The sequence below is a fragment of the Macrotis lagotis genome, chromosome X (assembly GCF_037893015.1).
Source record: "Macrotis lagotis isolate mMagLag1 chromosome X, bilby.v1.9.chrom.fasta, whole genome shotgun sequence".
Taxonomy (NCBI): Eukaryota; Metazoa; Chordata; class Mammalia; order Peramelemorphia; family Peramelidae; genus Macrotis; species Macrotis lagotis.
The window spans coordinates 477,700,160-477,719,538 of NC_133666.1; positions in this window are offsets into that span (position 1 = coordinate 477,700,160).

Sequence of the window (19,379 nt, forward strand, 5' to 3'; positions counted from 1 at the left end):
GGGTCCAAATCCAACCTCAGACACCCAAAGATCACACTGCTACGCAGCCCCAATCAGGCCATGCAGACCCATTTGCCCTGCACCCCCGCCAAAATAATAATAATAAAAAATGTGCTTGAGTCTTTGATCCAACACCAACAACTCTGTCGCTGGTGGTTCACATTCTTTATGATAAGTCCATGGCAAAAGTTAATTCCATATTTTTCCACCACTGCCATTGCTGATAGCAATTCCCTTCTTTCGTATTTCTCCACTACCATGTGCTATATTTTCTCTTTCCTTTCACTCTGACTCTTCTGTAGGGTAGCTGAGTGGCACAGCAGAGAGATCTCCGGCTCTGGGGCCAAGAGGCCCCAAGCCCCACTACCACCCCTTAGGCCCAGCATCCACCTGAACCTATGGTCCCGGACAGGCCATCCAATCCCAGCCCCTTGCAAGAAGTAAAAAAGAAAATGTGTTATATCTGACCACTCTTCCCCCATGGTGGGTCCTGTCCTCCTTCATTCACATCCCCACCCCTTCCGCCTGTCCCCACCTCTCTCCTTCTTACTCCAGATGTCTATACCCCAGTGAGTATATATGCTGTTTCCTTTCCGAATCACCTCTGATGAGAGCAAAGTTTCCCTCATTCCCCCTTGCTTTCCCCCCTTCCATATCATTGCAATAGCTCATTGTAATAAAGAAAAAACCTTATTATATGAAATATATTGGCCTATTCCCCCTCTCGTTTTTTCCTCCCATTACATTTCTCTTTTTTCTATTGAATCCATTTTTACACCATATTTTATCTTCTAATTCAGCTTTCTCCTGTGCTTCAACTATAAAAGCTCCCTGTACCTGCTCTATTAACTTAGAAGGTTCATATGAGTATTATCAATGTCATTTTTCTATACAGGAATACATACAGTTCATCATCATTAAGTCCCTCATATTTGCCCCTTCTCCTCCAATCTCTATGCTTCACCCTGGTCCTGTATCTGAAGATCAAACTGTCTGTTCAGCTCTGGCCATTCCAAAAGAAACATTTGAAATTCCCCTGGTTCATTGAAAGTCCATCTTTTTCCCTGGAAGAGGACATTCAGCCTTGCTGGGTAGTTGATTCTCAGTTGCATTCTAAGCTCTTTTTTTTCCTTCCAGTATATTATATTCCAAGCTCTACGAGCTGCCAATGTAGTTGCTGCTAAGCCCTGTGTGATCCTGACTGCAGCTCCATGATATTAGAACTGTGTCCTTCTGGCTGCTTGTAATATTTTCTCTTTGACTTGGGAGTTCTGGAACCTGGCTATAATATTCCTAGGGATTCGGTTTTGGGGATCTCTTTCTTGGGGGAGATCGGTGGATTCTCTCCATTTCTATTTTTGCCCTCTTCTTCTAGAATATCAGGGCAATTTTCCTGTAGTAATTCTTTGAAAATGATTTCAAGGCTCTTTTCCTGCTCATGACTTTCAGGTATTCCAATAATTTTTAAATTATCTTTCCTAAGTCTGTTTTCCATATCAATTGTTTTTTCAATGAGATATTTCACATTTTCTTCTAATTTTTAATTTTTTTGGTTTTGAAGTATTGAATCCTGATTTCTGGTAAATTCATCAATTTCCCTGAATTCTATTCTTTGTCTGAAGGATTTGTTCTCCTCAGAGAGTTTTCTTATCTCTTTTTCCATCTGGACAATTTTCTTCTCCTCCATAACTTTTTGAACTGTTTTATTCATTTGACCTAAGCTGGTTTTTAGCATGCTATTTTCTTCAGCATTTTTTTTTTGGATTTCCTTGACTAGGCTGCTGACTTCATTTTCATGTTTTTCCTGCATCTCTCTCCTTTCTTTTCCTAGTTTTTCTTCTAACTCCCTCCTTTGATTTTCAAAGTCTTTTTTTGAGCTCTGTCATAGCTTGAGCTCAATTTCAGCTTGTGCTTCCTCATCTTCAGACTGAGTATTTTGATCCTTCTTGGGCTCATTTGCAAAATATTTCTCAATGTTCTTCCTCTTTTTCCTCCACTTGCTCATTTTCCCTGCCTTAGCCTGTTTTGGGGTGCTTCCTGAGCTTTTAGGTCACTCCCACAAGGGTCTCAGTATATGAGACTCTATCCTCCCTCCTAGTTTGTGAATGACTGTAAGCGCCCCCTCTGCCATGGGGCTGAGGTGGAGTGGGCCCCTGCTGTTCTATGAGGGGGCCTAGACTGTGATCAGGATCTGAATTTGGTCAGAGCCCCAGAGTCCTGTTCCAGGGGCAGAGAACAGAGCTCCAGTCTCTCTCTCCAGTCCCCTTGTTAGGTTCAATGGGCCCATTCCCTGGGGGCTCCTGCTTACCAGCTCTGCCTGCTTCTTTTCCTGGATCTGGACTGTGCTGGCCATGCATGCTCTCTGTGTGCCCTGAGGGCTGGGCTCCAAGTGCTTGCTTTGGCAGAGGTCCTCCTCTGTTTCCCCAATTTGTGCTTGGTGCTCCCTGGGGTGTAGCTCAGGAAACTCCCCTGCTGCTGTGAGCTGGGGCTCTCAGTGCCCTGGGGCTGCCTCTGGGAGGCTGAAGTTCTTTTGTTCTGATGGGGCCACCCCTCTGGCAGGCCACCCCTCCAACCCCAGGGAGTAGAGCCTTTCTGCTCTTTTCCAGGTTACCTTGAGTAGGAGAACTGCCTCAGTTCCCTCTGTGGGTCCCTCTGTGGGTTCTGTCTCTGGAAAATTTAGTTAGAGTCCTTAGCTTATGAGTTTTATGAGGGAGCACCTAAGACATGAGCCTTTCTTGTCACCATCTTGGCTCTGCCCCTTCCCCAATAATTTTCTGAAAGATATTTTCCAAGTTCTTATTTTGTTTTGGGCTTTTAGGTACTCCAATGATTCATCACTTATTTCTCCTAGATCTAGTTTCCAGGTGGTTTGTTTTCCTAAATGGTACCTTACATTTTCCTCATTTTTGTCAGTCTTTTTACTTTGTTTGATGGAATCTTGTAGACTTGTAGATTCATTGGTTTCTATTTGCCTAATTCTAAATTTTAGGGTTTTATTTTTCTTCAATTAGCTTTTGTTTTCCTTTTCTATTTGGTTAATTTTAGTCTTTATTGAATTGCATTCCTTTACCTGTGGGCTATTTTTACTTTTAAAGGAATTGATTTCTTTGGTCAATTTTTCATAATTTTCCTGCATAACTCATTTGTTTTTCCATTCTTCTTCTTCCTTTCTGCTTTTGTTTTAAAATTCTTCTTTAAGCTCCTCTATGAACTTTTGTATTTGAGTCCAATTCATAGACTCTTAAGACTTTTCTTGTATGTACTTTTTCACTGCTTTCTTCTGAAGTGGCATTGGTACTATCTTTATCTGCATAGTAGTTTTCTATAATGAGTGCATTTTTTAGCTTTTTTGCTCATCTTTATTGTTTAAACTTTGCTTCTTGGGGGATAGGGAGTATAGAATCAAGCTTTTTTTTTGGCAAGGCAATTGGATTAAGTGGCTTGCTCAAGACCACACAGCTAGGTAACTATTAAGTGTTTGAGGTCGGATTTGAACTCAGGTACTCTTGACTCCAGGGCTGTTGCTCTATGCACTGTGCCACCTAGCCACCCCATCCAAGCTTTTTATATTGAGTCTGGGCTCTTTGTTGTTGTCCAAGATGTTGCCTGTGCAGCCCAGACCTTTTACCTTAGCAGAGTTTGTTTCCTTCTTTATGTCCAGGTTCTACTTGTGCAAGTTTTTGTTCCCAATCGAATTCTATCTTTTGTATCAGTTTTTCCAGGGTTCAGATTGTGTTTGAGGTTGGGACCTTCCCTACTGACTTACTATTTAACTGGGACCTCTTCTGTTGTCAAGCTTTTGGGATCTGATCCTGGACTGCATTGTGGCTAAAAGCCTCCAACTGACTTTCCCACTCTCTCACCTAGTTGGACTTTACTTCCCCTTTTCCCCCAAAGAGATAGTCCTTCACTGATGATATTCCATGAAGTCTACTGCTGAAAATTTCTTTGGGTCTTGCCTATTTTTTGGTGCTGGGATTTGTTGATTTATTGTCTATGCAGAAGCTTCATTTAGTTTTCTGGAGGAAAAAGCACCAGGAACATGCTAGCTTCATGCTGCTATCATGTCTCCACCTCAGAAGTCCAACAAAAATACACAAACACATTTATTCTGCTTTTCTTTTTCTCTTCCCTCTCTCTTTAACTTTCTGCTTCTCAACTTAGAGGGGATTAGTAAAGCTAATTGACCCTAAATACATGCATTCATTTATCCCTAAACTTTCTTACTCTATTTTTTTTCTTTACTCCTAGGATGTTCCAGAATTTATTATAAATTAACATTAAAAAAAACAATGAAACTGATCACAGTTTGCTGAATGTGTTCTTGAATTTTGCATTATTCTTTGTTCTTTTTTGATGACACAAAATCTTCCTATGAACTATTACTACCTGTTCTGTTCTCCTTAAATGGTGACACCCCCCTTGCTAATTCCATCTCCATATAAATCTGAGCACCAAATCATTTTGTTCTTTCTTAATCATAGGAGTAAGTAAAATAGATATCCAAATTTTCATTTCCTATAATAATTAATCCAAACTAAAAGTGTTGTGTACATTTGTCAAGTATTTTATGTTAACATAGTTTTTCTTTTGCTATTTTATTGATAAAAAGTTAGGAAAATTTCAACCAACCAATACAAAATTACCACTTTCTTCTTTACTTTCTATACATCTAACTTATTTCTCTCCCATTCCTTCCATTTACCAGGTTCATCGTGGACTTCTGTGCTGTTTCAATTTCTAGATAAAGTTTGTATTACTTTTTTCTGGTGATAATGTTCAAAAAATTGTTTTCAGGTCAATTTCTTCTTATTCTCTGTAGCTATTTCCATTTTCCACAATAAGACCTTTAACAGGACTTTCTCCCAGAACTGAAGTTTGCAGTGAGATGAACAGGTTTTTGAAGTTGCTTGTCAGATTATCTTTGATGTGTTTTGGAAGATAGTTCAGAACTCAATCAACCCTTGATAAGCCTGTGTGTGTGTGTGTGTGTGTGTGTGTGTGTGTGGGTGTGTGTGTGTTTAATGGCTTTTTCAATCCAATTTATTTTTTGGTTTTTAAAATAGAAGAGTGTGCAGACAGCACTAACAACATCTTGTCATCTTGTTTCCTCCTTCTGGACATTTTTCCTGGTATAAATTTACTAATGAATTTCTATTTTCATAAAATTTCTGTTTGTTTATACTTTTTAAAAGAAATATTTACATATTATAGTCAACATTAGGCAGGTATAAAAGAAGAAAATAGTTGTCCCTTTAAAAGCTCTTTATATTTTCAATTCTATTTTTATTCTTTAAAAAAGATGAGTTTTTAAAAAAATTAGTTTAAAATTTTTTCCAATTACATGTAAAGATAGTCTTCAACATTCATTTCTTGGAAGACTGAGTTACACATTTTACCCTTCAGTTTAATATAGATCATATATATATATATATAATTGTTTCCATTTTAGTCATGTTGTGTAAGAAGAATAAGAACAAAAGGGGGGCAAAGCCATGAGAATGAGAAAAATTGAACAATTTTTAAAAAAGTGAAAACAGTGTACTTTGGTTTGAAATCACTATATTCACATTATATTTCCTCAGAAGTCCTTTAGAATTGTCTTTTACATTTGTACTGCTGAGAGGATATGGATATTTTCCATCACAAGTCTTTTAGAATTGTCTTTTATCTCTACTACTGAGAGAAGTTATGTCTATTATAGCTGATCCATCTATTAATATTGCCTTCAATATATATATTTTTCTCCTTGTTCTGCTCAGTTCATTCAGCATCAGTTTATGTAATACTTTCCAGAGTATTTTAAAATCCACCCACTCATGATTTCTTACAGAACAATTGTATTCTATTTCATTCATATCAAACAACTTGTTCAACCATTCCCCAGTTGATGAATATCCTCTCAATCCATTTTTTGCCGCTACAAAGAGGGCTGCATTAAATATTTTTTGCCCATGTGGAGCTTTTTTCCTTTATTATGATCTCTTTAGGATATAGACCTAGTAGTAGCATTACTGGATCAATGAGTATGCATCATTTTTTGTCCTTTGGACATAGTTTCGAATTACTCTCCAGAATGGTTGGATAAGGTTACAACTCCCACTAAAAGTGCATTAGTGTCCCCATTTTCCCCACATCCTTTTCAACATTGATCGTGTTACATTTTTGTTATATTTACCAATCTGATTGGTAAGAGACAATGCCTTAGATCTGTTTTAATTTGCATTTCTCTAATCAATAATGATTTAGAGCATTTTTTCATATACCTAAAGCTTTCCTCATCTGAAAACTGCCTGTTCATATGCTTTGATCATTCATCAATTGGAGAATGACTTGTTTTCTTTTTTTTTCCTTTTTTTTTCTTTTAGGTTTTTGCAAGGCAAATGGGGTTAAGTGGCTTGCCCAAGGCCACACAGCTAGATAATTATTAAGTGTCTGAGACCAGATTTGAACCCAGGTACTCCTGACTCCAAGGCCGGTGCTTTATCCACTACGCCACCTAGCCACCCCTTGACTTGTTTTCTTGTAAATTTAACTAGATTCTTTATTTTAGAAATGAGTCCTTTAACAGAAATGCTAGTTTTTGGTATGGAATGTCTCCTGTCAGTTACATCAAGTAGCCCCTTTCACCTGGGTCTACATCTCCTTCTTGGCCTTCAGTCATTTTGGTCATGTCTGACTCCTTGTCATACCATTGGAGTTTCCTTGTCAGAGATATTATAATGATCTCCATCCCTTTTAACAGATGAGGAAATTGAGGAAACCAAGGTAAAAGGATTTGCCTAGGGTCATTCAAGTAGCAAGTATCTGAAGCCAGATTTGAACCCAGATCTTCATGAACCCATCATCTTCAGTGATCTAACCATTAAGCCATCCAGTTGCTTCCCTGCTTCATTCTCAGAAATGATAAAACAGTAAAACTGAGGAAAAATGCAACTGTAAAATTGTTTTCCAGTTTTTTTGCAGTTGTTATAATCTTGGCTGCATTTTTTTGTGAAATGTTTTTAGTTTAGTTTATTCAAAATACTCAATTTTCCAATTTATGATGTTCTCTATCTCCTGTTTGCTTATAAACTCCTCTCCTCTTCATAGATCTGACAGACTACTCTTTGTTTTCCTAACTGGCTTATGGTATCACATTTTGTGTCTAAATCATGTACCCATTTTTACTTTATCTTGATATAGTGTGTGAATTGTCTGTGTCTACTTTCTGTCATATTATTTTCTAGTTTTTCCAAAAGTTTTTGTGAAATAGTTCTTAGCCCATAGAGTCTTTGGGTTTATCAAAGAGTAAACTGTTGTAGTCATTTACTAATAAACCAATGCTATTTTGACAAATTACAAAACCTAGAAAGATAAATTTCTTATTATTACTTGGGTCAGTTTTAGTAAGAAAGGGTAAGTGACTAATTTTAATTAAAATTGTTTTCCATTATACATGAGTGATTAAAATAAGGAATATTCTTTTCTAAATGTAAATAATTCATTTAAATTAAATAAAATAAATTTTAGTGCCTATACTATGCATGACATCATGCTGGATGAGGGCAAGAGATTTTGAATATGAGGATCAAAAATGATAACTAAAGTCTTGGAAACTGATAAGATTGTTAAGGATAAAGTATACAGAAAAAGCAGAGCTCTGATGGCTGAGCGATATTCCCACTCAAGTTTAAGGCTTGAGGAATAGAAAAAAATAGGAATCCTGGTCATGGAATGGGAGTAGAATCATCAGAGTTCAGTATCTTGAGATCATAAGTTGTTGTATATGACCTCATTTATTGGACTACTGATTTCCTATGCCATATTAATTTCTGAATCTTCTGTCAAATGTAGGGATGGGCAGCTAGATGGTGCAATGGATCAAGCACTGGCCCTGGAGTCAGGAGTACTTGAGTCCAAATCCAGCCTTGGGCACTTAATCATTACCTGTGTGGCCTTGGGCAAGCCACTTAATCGTATTTGCCTTGCAAAAACCTAAAAGAAATTTAAAGATCACTTGACATTTCTGTTAATTTAAATCCTACATAAGCCTCATACCTCACATATGTTTGATATCCATAAAACAATTTGAAATATTTTATACCATTTTATTTTTAATCAGTGCAGCTTTTCCCATAACATGGATTTGGCTATAGGTCGTATGACAGTTATGAAGTATTTATATTATTTGCCTAATAAAGACACCTAACTTTTTAAGAGTATTGATCTCCTATATCCAGTAATGTTAAATCTTATATATCTTTTTGTTCAGAGATGAGAATTTTTGTTTTTGTTTTGCAAATAGGCCTGTCTTTAACCACTGATTATTGAATGAACAGATGCAAAAGTTAGTGTAGCCAATCTGCAGAGAGACACTGGTAATGCTACAGACACCATCTAAGAGCCAAAAATGTAAAGACTCCTCTGTGATGTCCATCACATGGGAGTTGTGGATATTGCCATTGTCAAACATCTGGTGAATGATTAATCCAAAGAAGAATGTGAAGACATATAATGTGGTCTCCTTGGCACCTTGTCTTGGCACTTTTTCTTCGGTCTTAATGAGCTACATATCCCTCAATATTTCAATGGTTCCCCAAAAAATCATGGCGGTGATGCTCAGAGCCTGGAAGAAGGGAGTCTTCTTGGAACCTAGACCAGTGTTGTGGGCAGGCAAAATAACATCACATGGTGTGATGGAGCCTATATAGGAGCCTTAGTGGCCAGAAGCATATCCCTAATCTCTGTCAGATTTTCCTAAAGGAGCACAAAGACCACTTTACCCCAAATTTGAGGTACTTGCTTTTCCATGGTAGGGTTATTCTCCAGATACCCATGAATGATTTTGTGTATCTTGGTTTTTCCTATCAGCACTACAGTTTTCCCCTGGAGAGACATCCAGACTTGCAGTTTTTGTTGGAGCCCATACTATCTGATCCTAAAATGAAACATTTTGGAAAACCAAGCAAAAGTTGGTTGATCTTGGGGAAGTAATTGGAATTCCAAGTAGTTCTGCCTTCCATGGTCATCTTGAAAGTGCTTCAGGAATACCCAATTGGGTTTTAAAGACAAGTCACATTCAGAAAGATGCCTGAAGAGAACTAATATCTTTTGTAATCTCCAGATACAATTGTGTTGAGATGCATAATTCTAATTTTATATATAGCACTAAACTTAAACAGGTGGTACTTAAGCACTTAGGAATCTTAAAAGCAAAAATTTCTGTAGGTTCAAAGTTTGTTTGTTATCATTTTATTTTCAAAAATTGGTAAATTACTCGATAAATAGTTAGAAAGTAACCAATAATTAGGCATGTAAAAAATGGAACTATTTCAATGTGCAATGTTTTAAAGGGTTCCCTTACTCAGCAGAATGGATATATTTTTATATATTCATTGAGGGATTAAATAATCAATTCTGGTACTAACTACAATTCAATGTATTTTGTCATGATTACTATATAAATAGTAAATTTATTTTAAGCTTTATTTCATTTTTGATAGAAATTAATAGACACGAATTTCAAGCATAGAAGGAGTTTACTCACTGGCCTTGCTATAAAGTTGTTAGTAATATGTGTGAGTATGCCTGCATTAATGGAACTGCATATTTTTTACTTTTGTACCTCTAATATGTTTGAAAAATATGATTTCTAATATCTGAAAACTACTTAGACCTTTAATAAAAGAATTTTGAAAGGAAAAAAGCTCTAAGAAATAGACAGATGGTTTTAAGGGATGGTGATGGCTCATTTTCCCAGAAGTTTTTGAAGCAAGGACTGTAATTTCCACTATTACAGTAAGTCATTTATTCTAAACACAACAGGAAGAGAATATCTATCATTTAGATATTTTAAAACTGTCTTCCATAATACATTCTTGATAAATGAACCGTTGCACTGCCAGGCTATAATGGAGGTATAGTTCCATTCCTGAAAGCACTATTGTCCTTGTAGGGCTGGCATCCCTCCCCCACCCTGCCTGTTTGAAAGCATGGCTGCCTCCTTTCCTCAAATGAATAAAGTTTTAGATTTTTTAATAAGAGTTTAGCTATTTCATCTTAATAATAGAAAAAAATTAGACTTCTTTTTATTCCTTCAATCACAGGCAAAAGTACAATTAGAAAATCACCCAAGAAAATCAATAACAACTTCTCTTCTTGATTGATATGATAATTGAAAAAATTAAGTTAAATGTTTAAGAGTGGAATTAATATGTCATAGGACCTTATTTATATAGGAAGGATATTGGATTTAAAGGAATTAAAAATAACTATTAAAATGTTCCTGTTTTACTTTAAATTAATAAATATCTAGAATGAGGAATGAACCAAAGATTATTAGTGATGGGGCTTCACTAGACTGATTACAAAATATTTCTTGGAGAATGTCAGTGGAATTGTGAATTAGTAGATTTCTTATGGACAGCAGTTTGAAACTATGTCCAAAATGTTGCCAAACTCTGCATATCCTTTAGCAAAACACTGCTTAGACTATACCACAAAAGAAATCAAAACAGGAAAAAACAAAAGAACTCATATGTACAAAAAGTTTTATGGCATCTCTTTTTGTGGGAATCAAAGAATTGGAAATTGATGAGCTCCACACCATCTGGGGAATGGCTGAACAAACAATGGTATATGAATATAATGGAATAATATGCTATCGGAAAAAACAAAATGAATAGTTTCAGAAAAATGTTGGAAAACTCGAATGAACCAATGAAAGATGAAATAAATGGATGAGGAGAATGATTTATATAAAAATGTCATAAAGGCAACTTTAAAAGATTCAAGAATTTTTATTAATATAAAATTAACCTTAATTCCAGAAAAACTGATTAATAGAAAATACTATCCACACTGAACAATAATGAACTAAATTTTCAGATAAAGACACATTTTGAAGATATAATATGAGAAATAGTTTTATTTGACTGCATATTTGTTAGGAATGTTTTTTTTTCCTTTTCCCCACCCTAATGCAAAAGTAGCTTAGGAGAAGCAAACAGAAAATGCTTATTAATTGAAAATAACATGAATATAAATCTAAAGTTAAATTTTGAGATCAAACACTTAGAGAAGAATTGAAATGATATTGAAACATTAAAAAATTGCAAAACCTCAGAGATGGGATTATATATGTAATTTGTAAGAAATAAAGTTATTTGTGTGTATGTTGAACAGACAGATTTCTGTTTTCTGATTTCAAAAAAGAAAAAAAGAAAGCTTTTCAAGCCCTTTAGACATCATCTCCTGTGAACTGGGGTTTCATGATGTCTAGAATTCCACCATTAGAGATTAATTTCTATGAATAAACACTTTCATTCAGAGATAAGACAAAGCATTTATATGCTCTAAGTTAGTTTTGACCATAGCACATAATCCTTAGCTTAATAATTATTTCTTCTTTTTTGATACTGTTCATTGAAACAACTGAGCTTCCACTTGAGCACTTATAATTTGATTTATTATGAAATGGATGTCTATTTGCCAATGAGAAGAATGTTCTCTAGTATTTACAACATATGCACTTATTAAGCAGTATTATTAAAAAGCAAATCTCATTCTACTCATCTACTTATTGTGGCCTTGTTGGTTCTTAATTTGAAAGAAAACAAACACCCTTCAGAAAACAGCAGACAGATTAAGTTATTTGTACTTTTGTCTGAATGATGAAAACATTGTCTAAAATTACCTTTCAATTTTTATTGTGATTTGATATGGGGGAAGGGAGTGAACTAGATCCCTAGACATAAGGATCATAATGGACAAAGAAGAAACTGGGAACATTAAAGCAAGTGCCAAGATTAAATTCTCTTTAATTCATGATTTTCCTTAGACTAGACCCTGGTATATAAGAGTTAGTAGGTAGGATAGGATGTTTTCAAAGATGCAGTTAATTATAGGAGGGTAATGGAGGGTTTTAAATTTCATTGAGTTCTATGGAATATAAAATTTTTCCATCTCATAATTATTTTAAGTCACAAGAACAGTGCATTCTATCAATAATTATCATGTATTTGCATAAATCACTAATCAATTGGAATATTTTACTTAGTTACTGCTTTTGGAATTTGCTCAATTTACCAAGTCTCAGCCACATACACACACACACACACACACACACACACACACACACAAACACATATATCTTTTGAAAGACATGCAATTATTATTATTAATGACATCATTGCTCATTGACAAAGATTATCATTTCTCACTGTACTTTCTTCCTAAAGAAATTTAATTTCTTTAAATTTCTCAATATATAAGAAATTCAGGTTGCACAGTGAATAGAGGACAGACCTTGGAGTCAAGAGGACCTGAGTTCAAATTTTGCCTCAGACTCTTAATAATTACCTAGCTATATGACCTTGGTCAAGTCTCTTAATCTACCTTGCCATGCAAAACAAAAACAAAAACAAAAACAAAAGCAAAATAAGAAATTCATTGACCCAAAGAATTTAATATCAGATTTGGAATCAGGATAACTCGAGTTCAGATCCAATCCCAGACACTAGCTATGTGATCATGCACTAACCCCTTAATGTGTCTGTTTCGGTTTACACAACTCTAAAATGGAGTGTATGGGTTATTTAGGGAGGACTAGCACCTCTGGTGTGAGAACTTGCAAATCCCTTTTCTGGTCTGTTCAGAAACTTTTGCTGTCTATCTGTCACCCAACTCACCTGTGGTTCTAAGAAGCATGTGCTAAAGTCACATCCTGCAAAACCTACTAAGCAGATGAACACCACTAGGTTTGTGGATAGCCATCATCAATGAATTAGTTAAATGTCTTCCCAAAGCATGTGAATATTTCCCTCATTGGAATGGATGAATGAGCAATTTTTACTATTAGCCAGGAAGGTGACTGAAGCAGGTCCTTTGGAGCACTTTTATTCTTGGTAAGACATGAAAGATGTCAAGGTTATCCATAGCATCATAGCTCATCACCAGTAATCCTGACTTCTGTCTTACCACTGAACCTTGATGACTCTGGAAGAGAGAGTGAAGCTGATGACTTTGTAAAACTTTGCCTAACCTAATTACAAATTCAAAGACAAGTCAAGATATTTCCCTTATGTTATTATTGATTCTTTTTGAAACAATGGAAGGATGACAACAATAGCATCTTCCTTAGCAGGGTTGTTGTAAGAATAAGATGAGATAATTGAAAAGTCCTTGTAACCCTTAAAATGCTATATAAATACTATCATTATTATCACGAGGTCCTTGGTTATTGCATGTTGCATATTGCAATCCAATTGTTTGAATAAGTTGGGTCAACAAAAGATTTAGTGAAAGTGCAGGATGAAGAATGAAGAATCCACTAAAGAAAGTCATTTAACCTAGTCTCATTCTCCTTTTATTGTTAAATCTTCTGGTTCTATGTTGTTATTATTCAATAATCAATATGATATATAATAGTGATGAGGAAAACTTGATGTAACTCATGACACACATTTTCAGGTAATGTGTTTGTACACTAAATACTATCTTTATTCTTACAAATAAAAATCAATCTATTCGAACCAATTTTTCTCCAAGCAACTTAAAGATATCTAGGTGGATTGAGCTCCCTCACTTATGCTAATGCTTATTTCATAGAAACTCAGTTACTTCCTGTGACTGAGAAAGATAATACTAGAGCTGCTAATTCCAGCAGAGACTTCAGGGTAAATCAGTAGGTGGTATAAGTGATGTTTATTTAACTAAAGTGATATCAAAGGGACAAGAAGTTAAGGTCACTGGTTACACTAAAGTTAAAACTTCAAAAGTTTGTATGAACATAAATTAAGAGTTCATGATAAACAGAGTTATGAATATCATTACTTTGCAAGGGTTAAATGGGGTTATCTTAAGAAGAAAATTAGTTGTTACATGTTTTATTTTTAATTGCAATTATTCCCTTATATTATAGTTCTAAATTTTATCACAGTAAATTTTATTTAAAAAAAGAAACATTAATGAATATAATTCTTCATTTATCAGACCCAAAAGCATCCCTGGAACACAATAGGCAGTTTATGAAAGTTTTTTAAATTAAATTATGCTAGACAAATTAAAAAAGATAGCAAAAAATAGTCCACCTGAATTCATCTGACTTACTCCACTTGTTCAATGAAATAATCTATACAATGGGAGGCAGTTAGGTGGCTAAGTGGATAAAGTACCAAGAAGACTTGAATTCAAGTATAAACACAGATATTTGCTAGTTTGAAGAACCTGGGTTAGCCACTTGCCTCACTTTCCTTGTTTATAAATGGGGTTGTTGAGAGAATCAAGTGAGATAGAAATTACAAAAGGGATTAATACAATACTTGAATTTAAGTGCTATATAAATATTAGCTATTATTATTATTATCATTATTTACAATGAATCAATCTTACTGATATAAGTTCTTCCTTCAAACTTGTAGATGATAGCCCATTTATGCTTGTCCATCCTATATGAATTTTGACTTTGATCTTTTTGCAAAGGTAGACAAAGGGGGAATAGACCCATGACTGTATGTTGAATCTTTTTATTGAATTCTCTTAACTTTTTATGGTCATCAAAGTAGCAAAAAAAAATCACTGTTCATTCTTGGTTCTTTATTCATGAGATCAAATATATTGACCTGAAAGAGATCTTAAAGGTAATTGTAAATCCTGATTTTTAGATATTAGGATCAGAGAGGTGAAGTAACTTGTCCAGGTCACAAAAGCTAAATTTAATCAGATTAATTAATGGTAAGGGAAGGGAAACACACTAGCAGCTAGGGCAATCAAGAAACATTTTTGTAGAAGGTTTGTATTGAGAGCTCTTCAAAAATAAGGACTGTCTTTTGCCTTTTTTCATAGTCCTAGTCTTTAGCACAGTACCAGGGCACATAGTAGGTATCTAATAAATGTTTTTTTGTGAAGGTAATGGGAATCTATATAGCAAAGGTGTAGCAAATATTTTGGGCAGAGTATCACAGTACTGATACAGTAAGGAAAGCAGGCTGCTATCTTTTCTTTTTCTTTTCTTTTCTTTTCTTTTCTTTTCTTTTCTTTTCTTTTCCTTTCTTTTCTTTTATTTTATTTTCCTTTCTTTTCTTTTCTTTTCTTTTTTTCTCTTCTCTTCTCTTCTCTTCTCTTCTCTTCTCTTCTCTTCTCTTCTCTTCTCTTTTCTTCTCTTTTCTTTTCTTTCTTGCCTTTTGCAAGGCAATGGAATTAAGAGGCTTGCCCAAGGTCACACAGGTAATTACTAAGTGTCTGAGGCTGGATTTGAGCTCAGGTCCCTCCTGACTCCAGGGCCAGTGCTCTATCTACTGTGCCACCTAGATGCCCCAGGGTGTTGTCATTTCTAACCACTAAAATGATCAAATATTGATCCAGTAAAATGATTAATCTCTTTTGTAATTAAGGGAAGAATAGCACCTCTCTTATAAGGACCTGTCAAGCTCTTTTCAGAGTTATTTATCCACTTTTAGTATCTATTCTTAACCAATTCTCACGTTTGACTCCAAAAAACTATAGCATATACAATGGCCATATCCTGCAAAGCCTTCTGGCCAGATGGGCAAAGCTAGTTTTAGGATAACCACCCATCAGTGAGTTAGGAAGATGTCAGGCATGAGTATGTGAAAACTTCTCCCACTGGAAGTGGCTGATGAGAATGATCTATTCTAATGTTAATGAAAGAAGAGGAGCACATAGAGCTTAACCAGACACGAAGATGACAAGGTCATCCATTGCCCCCAAAGACATCCCCAATCATCTTGACTTTAATGACTTAGGAAGAGAGAGACTGATGACTTTATCCAATTCTTCTTCACTTAAATCCAATTCTCAAAGTAAAGATATCAATCCATGATATCATTGATTTTCTTTAAAAGAGAAGACAAACAATGGCTGCAACATGACTTTTTGGTGGTATATCATCAGCTAATAATTCTTCTCCAAAAGGATATGGCTGCTCCCCTAAAATTATTCTAATCTTGCAGTGAAGTCCTTGAACTAAATTTCCAATCTGCTTTTTATTTCCTGTTGTTAATTCCCACTGAATAGATAGTTTCACCTGATCATTGATGTAGTGCTGGAAGTTATCACAGATGATATCTACTTGGAAACCTTGTTTTACAGATGAGGAAATTTAAGCTTAGGCAGCTTAAATATTTTTCCCAAAGTTACACAGGAAATAAAATTTAGAGATGAGCCTTGAATCTTATAAGATGCTGAGTTCATCTAGGTGGCCTAGTGGATAGACCACCGAATCTGGAGTCAAGAAAACTCATCTTTTTAAGTTCAAATCTGGACCCAAACACTTATTAGTTGTGTGACCATAACAAGTAGCTTAATCTTGTTTGCCTCAGTTCCACATTTATAAAATGAACTAAATAAGTAACAAATCATTCTAGTATCTTGTCCATCTCCAAAGGGGATACTGAATAGTTAGACACAAATGAAACACTCAACATCATTACCATATGCTGGGTTCTTTTAGAAAAGAAATTGTATTTTTCCTTTTTTATCTTTCTCAACACCTAGAACCATGTGTAGTGCATAACTGATGCTTAATGAATGTCTACTGACTAATTATTCACTGAATGATTCTCAAATATTAGGGTCTTTTGTGGATCCAATTCTCTAATTCTAACATCAGTGGTCTTACCACCATTCCATGCCATTGATTCATAACATTATCAGGCAATGCCACTTTTTTTGCAGGATGATCAAGTTTCATTTCCATACATTCTCCTTAATGTTATCTCCTGAGGGAGTTTAGAATCCTGATCTGATTCACATAATTTACATAATACATATGATGCTTTTGTTTGTCCTTCATTCTCAAAGAAGACCATGATATCAGGGAGGATATGCCATGAAAATCACATGAATAGTATTTGAGTGAGGGGGTGCTGTGTTCAATCAACAGCCTCACTTTTGCCTCCAGAACCATCTGAGTCCAGTCGAGTGGCCAGACATGAAGCAGGATGACTGGATGGTCCTTGATATGAGGCAATCCGGGTTAAGTGAGTTTTCTGAGGTCACACAGCTACTAAATATCAAGTGTCTGAGGTTGGATTCGAATTCTCATCTTTCTGACCCTAAGATCAGCATTTGATCTACTCCAGTAACTGTCTCAAAGTACATATAGGGTTTTCTCTCCCTTATTTTAGAAGATATTTTCCATTTTCCAAAATAAATCTCTATAAGTGTATAAGGTAAGGTAGCAGTCTTCAACTGGGAAAGCATTTCTTAAGTAATTGATTATGGGGATGGCTAGGTTATGCAGTGGATAGAGCACAGGCCCTGGAGTCAGGAGTACCTGAGTTCAACTCTGGCCTCAGACACTTATCAATTACCTAGCTGTATAGCCTTGGGCAAGACACTTAACCCCATTGCCTTGCAAAAACCTAAAAAGAAAAGGAAATTGACTGTGTTGTTTCACATTTACTTTTGCATATCAGTGTCTGAAAGATTTAACATCTTTTCTGCTTTGTTCTTAAATATCTTCCTTTTGTAATTGTATTCTGAAAATTGGTAAATTGGTAAATAACAATACTTTAATGGCAACTTAACATTTGTTGTTCTGGTGTACCAAAAAATACTTGTAGACATTAAAAACAAACAGAAGGCCTTGTAAACAAAATACTGTACTTTGGTCATCTAAAATGGAGATCTCAGTCAAAAATCCAGTAAATTATGTCAATACATAAGATATTCATGCAATCTCTGTTGGATCATAATAATGTAGTCCATATGTTCCACTTTATTCTTGGATCCTTGTTATTTAGATATTTTGAATGCCAGGCTCCTTCAAATCATAGCTCATGAGCCTCTATCAATGTGATTACTTTTAAAAAACAATAGTATTTATTTAAATAATACTAAAAAAGGAAGATTGCAATATTTTCCCCATAAACTTTGAATTAATCAAAGAATCTAGCCTAATTGTAGAGCAAAGGCCTTTATTTAAATATCAATGTATAAAATATGCATAAAAATGTATGAAAAAGGGGAAGAAAAACAAAACAAAGCAATGTTAGTCAAGAACATCAAATTGTATACATTCTATTAGGAAAGATTTACTTGTAACTCTTGAAAATTATATTTCTCTTAGGAGAGTTAAAGGGTTGAATATAATTAGAGAGATTAGATTCAGAGGCTATGGAGTTGATTGGGTCTTGTCTTTCCTTTGAAGAGGACCAAAATGACATTACTATGTTTGAGACAAATAATCCAGATGAAAAGTAAAGGTGTATAAACTTATGCTTTAGAGGTTCCTTTGACCTATTTTAATTCTGCTTTGCTCATAAAAGTTAGCTCTTTCTCTGATGAGGACATCCTTTCCTGGGAGGTTCCTGTTACTTACATATCTTGCAATCAGTTTCAGAGTTCCTAAGAGAGAACTTAAGAGTGTCTCAAAACTTAGAGCACTTAGAGACTCTATAGTTTATTACCATATTTTTCCCATATATAAGATATGTCTTAATTTGGGGGGTCCAAAATTTGAAAAAAAATGTGTTACATAAAGTTATTGAATTCAAGTTTTATTCATCATAAAATTCATATAACTCCTCATCATTGTCAAAATTTCCATCCTTTAATTTGTCCTATCTGTGTTTGATGACAAATTATTGCCTTAGGAGAGGGTGTGACTGCTATCCTATCTGTATTCTGGTCTGCGGTTGACCTCAAGCACTCCCTAGAGAAGTCTGGTGCATGTACACATGCTTAGTCCATTCTATTTCATGAATCTGAAACTCCAATTGTTTCCTCCTTTGAAATCAGTAACTTGTTTTTCATCAGCAATTCTTTTTGCCTCATGCTGAACCATCTTTATGGACACAGGAATTCTAAAGTCCATTTGCTCTTCAATCCACATCTTTAGTTGCTTCTCTAAATCAACCCATTTTGCTTACTTGACTCCCATGACCTTTTTCTATTGGGGCACTTTCAGCAGGGTTTCTTCTTCTCCTAGTCAGTCTTGGATTGTTTTCTCAGTTGGAGGAGGACCAAACATTGCTTCAACAGCACAATTTCCATTCACTTTTGCAAACTAGGTCACTTTTATCTTGAAGTCAGCTCTGTATGAAAATCTTTGCTTAGCCATTTTTGGGCAGAATGTGGCAAAATGTAACCTGACATACGAGTAACAAATGCAAAACAATGAGCACAATGACAACAAGCTTGAAAAGTGAGAAATGCAAGTAAAAAAAAAATCTACAACCATTATATGGGACACTCCCAGTTTTTAGACCCTAAATTTTTCAAAAAAGGGTATATTTTATATATGGGGAAATATGGGCAGATCAGAAATGACATTAGGGGCAGAGGGTTGGAATCTAGTTACAAGGGTTGGATTGGCTTCATATTTCAGTTAACAAGTGTTTAAGTACCTTGGTTGGGAAACTAAAGCGATGGGA